Consider the following 9,168-nt stretch of genomic DNA (forward strand, 5'->3'; position numbering starts at 1 on the left):
TTGGACTTCTGGCAGTTCTCAGCTAATGTGCTGTTCCAGTCGTTTTTGGATAATCTTCAGTAGAATCTTGCTTGCATGTGAAATCAACAATATTGTTCTATAGTTTCCACACTCTGTTGGGTCACCTTTCTCTGTAATGGGAACAAACATAGATCTCTTCCAGTCAGTTGGCCAAGTGGTTGTTCTCCAGATTTCTTGACACAACCTAGTGAGCGCGTCCAGGGCAGCATCTGTTAGCTGAAATATTTCATTGGTATACCATCTATTCCTGGGGCCTTATTTTTTGCTATTTTCTTCAAAGCAGCTTGAACTTCTTCCTTCATCATCATAGGCTCTTGCTCATATGTTGTTTCATGAAATTCTTCTGTGTCTGTCAATTCCTTTTGAAAAAAGTGGCACAGTAGGGGCAGAAAATATAGTTTCTGACCTACCAATGTCAAAGGCCACCAGCTGAATATTGCCATCAAACTACTAAAATGTAAATGAAAAGTTGTATGTTGAACCGTTGATATTTTTTCAGCTTTCTCTATTACAGTCTCATAAGAATTATTTTGTATATCCTTAAGCACTACATGATTGAATGCATGATGAGATGCATCAAAGAGCTGGACAATTACGAAAGATTACAGAAGAATCGATGCCATAGAATTGTGGTGCTGGAGAAGTGTACTGAACATATATATAATGGACTGCCAAGAAAACAAATAGTTTTCTCCTGGAAAGTGTGGAACAAAGCTGCCCTTGGAGGACAGGATTGGTTGTTTTTTTTCCTTGTCTCCATACTTTTTCTTTTTTATTGATATTTTAACAGAAGTTTACAGAAAACTTGGATTTCCATTCATACATACATTTTCCTCCCTACTTCCTTCACCATTTTCTTTTCTTTCTAAAAAGATTCTTTCAATGTTGCACAGTTTCCTCCCTCCCTCCCTTTTCCCCCCCCTCAGTTCACTTTGCTATGCACCTCTTATTATGGACTGTTGTCATGCAAATAATACCTAATCATATATTTCTTTTAGACATGTCTTTCACTCATCAATTTAAATGCAGTGTTCATTATTTATACTCTCTTTTCTTAGTTTCTTTTCAACCCTCATGTCAGTCCTGGTTTAGAACAGTGGCATTATGCAGTATTTATCCTTTTGTCACTGAGGTATTTCACTCAGCATAATGTCCTCCAAAGTCACTCATTTTGTATAATATTTTATGAGTTCCTTGTTTATCAGTGCTGTGTAGTATTCCATTGTGTGAATTTACCACAGCATTCCTATGCTTTCATTTGTTGATGGGCACTTGGGTTACTTCTATCTCTTTGCTATAATGAACAAGGCAGCAATAAATATTGAAGGGCATATATCTGTTTGGGTGGCAGTTCTGATTTCTTTAGGGTATATTTCCAGTAGTGGAACTGTTGAGTCAAATGGTATTTATATTTCCAGCTTTTTGAGAACATGCCATACTCTCTTCCTTAGAGATTGCACCATTTTATACTCCCACCAACAGTGAATAAGTGTTCGAATGTATTCCCAACCTCACCAGCATTTGCTGCTCTGTTGAATGTTGCTATTGTTACTGGGGTGAGATGATATTTCATAGTTGTTTTGATCTGCATCTGTCTTAGAGCTAGAGATTTTGAACAATTCTTCATGTGTTTGTTCATAATATGAAAATCTTATTTGGTCAAGTGTTTGTTCATATCCTGTGCCCACTTTGTGATTTGGTTGTTTAACTTTACCTTCTTGAGGTTCTGGAAAATTTTATAAATTCTATATATAAGTCCCTTATCAGACATGTCATTACCAAAAGATTTTCTACAGTCTGCGGTTTTCCTTTTTACTCTGTTGGAAAACTTTTTGGATGTCATAGGAATTTGATTCTTAGAAGATCCTGTTCATCTATGTTATTTTCTTCTGGTTGCAGATTTTTCAGGATGCTTTAGAGACTGTTCATATTGTGGATTAGAGCTTCTAGAGTTTTTCCAAGCTTTTATCTGATAAAGTTTATTGTCCCTGAGTTTACTCCTAGATGCTTTATCCACTTGGAGTTGGTTTTTGTGCATGGTGAAAGGTGAGGATGTTGCTTGAGTTTTTTACAGATATAGTTTTCCAAGTTTTTCAACACCATTTGTTAAAAAAGTTTCATTTCCCCACTTAACCAATTTTATCTCCTTTCAAAAATCCATTGGCCATAGATAAGCTGATTTCTGGGTTCTCAATTCTATTCCATTGATCATGTGTCTGTCACTGTACCAGTTTCACTCTGGGAGGATGGGATTTTGCAACTCAGTTTCACATACCTTGGGTGTATTGCCGGAAGACATCAGTCCTTGGAGAAGGACATCTTGTTTGGAAGAATGAAGAAAAAAAAGTCAGGAGAGAAAGACCCTGGAAAAGATGAACTTACACAGTAAGTGACATAATTAGGATAGTTGTGTTGGTGAAGTTGAGATTGCCTTAGTATAGAGCAGAGTTCATGGCTATTGTGCATAGTGTCGCTTGAGTTACAAGCAATTTGACAGCACATACTAACAACAACAAGCACTACATATCAATATGCTTAATATTGTCTTTTATAATTTTATTTTTTACTCCAGCCCTCAGCTCTTCATAGCTGAAATGAGTTGATCTCAAATGAACATGGTTTTGAAATACAAATCAGTAAAATACCACAATCAGTTTCATACCATGTGGTTTTGACAATGAATCTGAAATGAAGTATTGCTTATCCCTATTCTACCAACCTATAATATCAAAGGATCACTATTTTGGTAAAATATGATCAATCAGAACAAGACTAGTGGACTACTGTGGAACAAACCATCATTTGCTCATATTCAAGTTGTAACTGAAAGTGAAAAATGAAAATAAACCCATTAGAACAAAAAACATAACTTTTGAATTTATCCTATTAGAGTTTAGAAATGATCACAAGGATAAATATGAAACATTTAACATTAATGACTAAAGCAAAATTAATTTCAAAATGGCATTAAGAACATAAACCATGAATTAAGTAAATGATTATTAAAAATCAGAAACCACGGGACTATGCCCACCATTACCTGACCTTTTCAGGTTCCTGCCAAATCTTGTCAATGGTGATTAATTTTATAAAACACAGTTTATGGGACTGATTGTATAAAATATAATGTCAATGAAGGAAAAGGGGGAATCTAAACAATAAAAACGGGGAGCTTAAGAACCCTAAATAGATATCTGAAGAGTCACTTAAAGTGCAGGAAAAAAGTGAAGTTAAACTGAAAAGGGAAATGATGAGGTAAGTGAATTAAGCATATTCCAAAAAGTAGCTCAAGAAGACAAAGAAAATGCATATAACAAAATCTGTGTGGGTGGGGAGAGAGAAGACTGAAACTTCCCTGAGGAAAGGTCCCTCCATTTTGAGATCCATATCTTAGAGGTTGCAAGGGGATCCCAGGTGCCAGAGAGAATAAGAAAACTTGGGGTAGAGAGCTACAAACAGATCAAAGACTTTCTCAGTTTTCTGCTTTAAATGAGAGCTGACTTGAGACCACCCTGAAGATAAAATGCTTGAGTTGGTGCCTCTAGTTTCACACCACTACATAGATAGAGGAGGAAATTAGGCTTTAGGAGAGATGATACCATCAGGTGAGACACTCTTCCCCAGAGCCAGGACTATCAGACACTTGTGAGAGGAGAGGGGACTGAAGCTTCCCTGGGAAAAGTCCCTCCACTTGGGGATCATTCCCTCCGTGGCTCCAGGGCCATCCAAGATGCAAGATAGGACAAGAGAATTTCCAGCAGAGAGCTACAAGCAGGTGAAAGATTTTTTTCAGCTTTCTTTTTCCGGCAAGAAAGAAACTGAAGACTTTAAGAAAGGCAATTTTTTTTTCCAGGAAAGGATTTTCAGTAGAATGAATGGCTCATCCCATAGACTGAAAATCTTAAAATGAAGACAAATCAATAATATCAGAAAGATAAGTAGTGTTGAGAATTTAGGCAAACACAATGGAAACATCCTAACATTAATCAAGACAAATTTCACATACTGTCAAGAAAGCAGAAAGCAGTATCAAACACTGTGAAAAAATAAGTTTAGCCTTTTCCATTAAAGCAGAGAATATTATAGACCCAATAAATAACTCAAAGTAAATAAAGCAGATGATATATGTTGAAACATTCAAATAGCTATGAAAAAAAGTAAAAATGATGCAAGAAACAATGGAAGTCACAAGTAAAAGGAATATGATATAGATATATATGATATATATTGATGTACAGTTGTTTGAACAGCTACAGATGAATGTGCACATGATAGAAGAAACATTGGAAGCCATAAAAAAAACCTAAATATTCCACAGACAAGGATCCAGGAGTAATATATAGAATAGGAAGAACTTCCACAACTATGAGAGAAAATGAGGGGGGAAAAAGAAGAAGAAATAATCACAACAACCTGGAGAAAGGATGACAGTCACACAAGTGTTGAGGACTTTCCTTCATACGGTCACTATGAGATGCCTACAACTCAATGGCACTTAACAAGAATAACATCAACATAGAGAGTGATCAGTTGGCCCAGTGGACAGAAAGTGATGCTACCAAGCCGAAGGTGGGTGACATTTAATCCGTGGCCCTCAGGCCTGTTTTTCATTGTTTTTGTTCAAACATTCCTCTAGGTCATATAGCCGTGGTGTGCCACTTGCTGTATAGCGGAAACTTGTGGTTTCTGTGAAGCTGAACACTGTGACACTAATGTGTCAAATGTGTTGATGGTTACCCATGGTGGCCAGTGTTTGGTGGAGCTCCCCAATTAAAACAAGCTTGGAAGCAGGAGTGGCATCCATTTGCATAATAGCTTGCCATCGGAAACCCTATGAACCTGGAGAAAGGATGAAAGTCACACAAGTGTTGAGGACTTTTGTTCATAAGGTTGCTATGTGTTGCCTACGACTCGAAGACACTTAACAACAGCAACAACATAAATTAAAATGTACAAAAGCTTTAAAAAATCATGACAAGGCAGAGAGGTTATAGCAAACATAGTACTGGAAATCATAGATATGCATGAAAATGCAACCCAGAATATTACGACAGAAATAGCACAAATGTCCAACATGCTGGAGGGACAATAGAACAGAAGAGGTAGCAGAAAGTCCGTGAGCTGGAAGGCAAAAACCTCAATGAAAACATGCTAGAAGAAAAATGTGTACGAGACACAAAGAAATGAAAGGGGGAAAAAAAAACAAACCCACACTAGAATCATGTGAGATGACTTAGAAAGGAACAGCATAAATATGATTGGAATTCCAGAATACAAGAAGGACAAGGAAATAACTGAGAATATTGTGGGTGAAGTACTAGAAACAACTCCTCAGGTATAATGTAGAATGGAAAATCCACATTCAAGAAGATCAGCAAACACCAAACAGATAAGACCCAAAAAGAAAAACACCAAGACATATCTTAGTTAAATTCTCCAAAATAAAAGATAAGGATCTTGATGTTGCTGTTATGTGCCACTGAGATGCTTGTGACTCATAGCAACCCTATGTACAGCAGCGCTGAACCCAGCTCTATCCTGAGCCAAACTTATCATCTCTGACACACCTACCCTATTACTCCAGTCACTGACTCAATCCATCGCATTAGGGGTCTTCCTTTCTTGCACTTTACCTCCAACCTCTCAAGCATTATGTCCCTCTTCAAGGACTGGTTCTTCCTTGCAACATATCCAAAATTTATCAGATGAAGCTTCAGAACCCTTGTCTCCAAGGAACAACCTGGCTTCACCCTCTCCAGGATGCACCTGCTTGTTCTCCAAGCAGTTCAGGGTATATTCAATACTCTCTTTTTTAGAACCACAGCTAAAAGGCATCAATATCTACGGTAAAAGAAATCTATGGAAAAGAAATTTGTGGAAAAGAAATCTGTGGAAAAATATATGGTTGTTTGTTGTCGTTTGATACCTTCAAGTCATAGACGACTCATAGAGACCCTATGAAGGAATGGCCTGAGCACTGTTTGTACACAGAGTTTCCAGAGGCAAGCCATTTCGGAAGTGGATGCCACTCCTGCTTCCAGATCTCTATGGTAGATTATGTATATTATGTGTGTATCTGTGTGTGTCTATATATGCATATACATATACATATATGTATGTGTGTGAGTATATATATATATATATATATATATATATATATATATATATATATATATAGAGAGAGAGAGAGAGAGAGAGAGAGAGAGAGACAGACAGACAGAGAGAGAGAGGGAGAGAGAGAGAGAGAGATTTTTTTCATTTGGTTTCTTTAAGGAGTTCCTCATTAGCTTAAATATTTTGTTTCAGTTTAAATATCTGACAATTTTTCCAAAGGATTATACACTTTGCCCATGGAATTGATAAATATCCATATCCTCAGTAGTCTCTCCTTTTAGAAAAAGTTGATGATCAGGATTAGCTCTTGAGTTCCTGCTCAGTGGGAGAATTGATGTCCTTACTGTGGTCTTACCACTGGACCAATGGGCAGCGTCATGATGGTTAGAAAAAAGATTGAAACTGTCAACAGCTTCATCTTGCTTGGATCCACGATAAACACCCTTGGTATGAGCAGTTAGGAAATAAGGAGGCACATTGCACTGGGAAAATCTGCAGTTAGAGATTTTTCTAAATTATTGAGGAACACTGATGTCAGTTTGAGGACTAAGGTGAGTCTGATTCAAGCCATAGTCTTTCTGATTACTAGCTGTGCTTCTGAGACTTGGACAATGAATAAGGAAGACAGAAAAAGAATGGACACCTTTGAGCTGTGATGTTGGAGAACACTAAACATTCCATGGATGGCTAAGAGAATGAACAGATATGTCTTGGAGAGGGTACAGTCAGAGGGCTTTTTTAGAGGCAAGAATGATTAGGCTTTGCCTCACATAATTTGGACACGTTACTGGGAGGTGCTATTCCTTGGAAAGTGATATGATGTTGGGAAGGGTGGAGGGTTGGTGAAGGAGAGTAAGACTCTCAACCAGGTGGATTGATATGGTGACTGCTGCAATGTGCTCTTGTGGGTCAGGAAGTGTGAAGATGGCACAGGATAGAGGTGGGTTCAGATCTTTTGTTCATATGGTTGCTATGAGTTATACTTGATTCGATGGCACCTAACGACTAACAACAAAAACAACTGTGGTCTAAGATTATCCAGGTATGAGATCGCAGATTGAAATGATCCACCTCTACCCCGAGTCAATATATTAGACAAAATTTTCTGAATATTAACCTGGTTTGTTGTGTTTTTAATTAATAACAGGAGAACTCTTATGAAGTCAGTTTGTTGTTGTTGTTGTTGTTGTTGTTATGTGCCGTCGAGTCATTTGCGACTCATAGCGACCCTATGTACAACAGCCCTATACCCTGCTCTATGCTGTGCCAATCGCATTGCCTCTGACACACCCATCCCAATTACCCCAGTCACTGAATCAATCCACCTCATAGAGGGTCTTCCCCTCCTGCGCTGTCCCTCTACTCTACCCAGCATGATGTCCCTCTCTAAAGACCTGTCTCCCCTTACAACATGTCCAAAGTATGTCAGACAAAGCCCCAGAATCCTTGCGTCCAAGGAGTATCCTGGTTTAACCCTCTCTAGAAGGGATCTGTTTGTTTTCTTGGCAATCCATGGAACATTCAATACTCTTCCCCAGCACCACAGCTCAAAGGCATTAATTCTCCTTCTATTCTCCCTAGTCATTGTCCAACTCTCTGATGCATAACAAGTGATTGCTAAGACCATGGCCTGTATCAGGCGCACCTTAGTCTCCAGAGAGACATCATTGCTCTTGAGTACTTCAGAGAGGTCTCTAACAGCAGACTTTCCCATCACAATACATTTTTTTTATTTCCTGACTGCTGGTGCCAAGAGTGTTGACCGTGGATCTGAGCAAACTAAAGCTGTGAACTATCTCAATCTCTTCAGCATCCATCCTGATGCTACCGATTGGTTTACCTTGAAGAAATTTTTGCATAATTTCAAGGTTGAATATATCAGAGGTGTCAATTACTTGATCATATAACATTTATGGATCTTTGGGATAAACTTACACCTCTAAATAGGCAGTACCTAGGTTATAAATATTCAATTTATATAAAACACATAATATTTGCCCTTAAGGAGAAGATAACTCAATAAACAAGGTAACCACAATTTACTTGTATTTACTTTCTTATCTATAGTTAATAATTTTACTTGAGTGTCACCATGTATGACAAGTACATATGAGAATAATCTGGAATCATGTTCAGTGTAGATTCTGATCTACTGTATCTGGAGTGAAACTGGTTTGAGGTGCTGGTAATGTGTTAGAAAAAGTAGCTCTACTTCTCTATCTCTTCTTTCTTCCCACTCTTTCTCTCATTATGAAGTATCTTAAAATACTCTAAGTTATGAAATTCCCCCTGTTCCTAATGTTACTCACTATTCTTTATGAAAAGCACAACAAAATACTTTACTGAGATATCTAAGCCTGGTATTTTATTGAGTTTATTCCATTCTACAAATAACTTAGCTTCTATTACAGCTTACTGGGTTGTATTATTATATGGGGAAAATTGGAACCCAATGACCCAAATACCAACAAGACCAGAATCAAGGAACCCCGCCCCCAGGATCACCTGTCCAGTAGCCCTGTTGATCTGCCCACGGGCCCAGATGACCTGTGGACTCTGCCAGCATCACTGGGGAGTAGAGTAATAATGAGCTGGCAGAAGTGGCCAGAGGCCATCGTGTTGAATTAGCTAGAGGGAGTGGGGAGGAAGGTACTGGTGGATCAAGGTAAAGAAATGGAGATGCGTGTTGGTGAGGCAGAGTGAACAGACTAGACAGAAGCACCTGTGCCAGAGGAGAGGGCCAACATTGCATCTGTTAGCTGTTTATTGGTGAAGGAACTGTCCTCTGCACTTTTGACTATACTGTTTGTCTGTCAAATGTTGTTCTAATTCTAAGAATCCAAAGAAAGAAAGAATAGGAAGAAGAATTGGCCATCCACCTCCGAAATAATAAGCCTTCAAAACCCCTATGAAAAACAGGGCACATTTAACAACCATTTGGCCAACTGACTGGAAGAGATCTATATTTGTTCCCATTCCAAAGAAAGGTGACCCAACTGAGTGTGGAAACTACAGAACAGTGTCATTGATTTC

The 9,168-nt window shown here is 38.2% G+C and overlaps 1 pseudogene; it reads right to left on the bottom strand.

Annotated features, from left to right (window-relative positions):
• The window catches only part of LOC102868252, a 15,326-nt pseudogene extending 6,576 nt beyond the window's left edge, over positions 1-8,750 (bottom strand).
• Positions 8,751-9,168: the final 418 nt, after the last annotated feature.

Source organism: Elephantulus edwardii, unplaced genomic scaffold (assembly GCF_000299155.1).
Source record: "Elephantulus edwardii isolate Elephantulus edwardi_28Jun2011 unplaced genomic scaffold, EleEdw1.0 scaffold00500, whole genome shotgun sequence".
NCBI classification, from domain to species: Eukaryota; Metazoa; Chordata; class Mammalia; order Macroscelidea; family Macroscelididae; genus Elephantulus; species Elephantulus edwardii.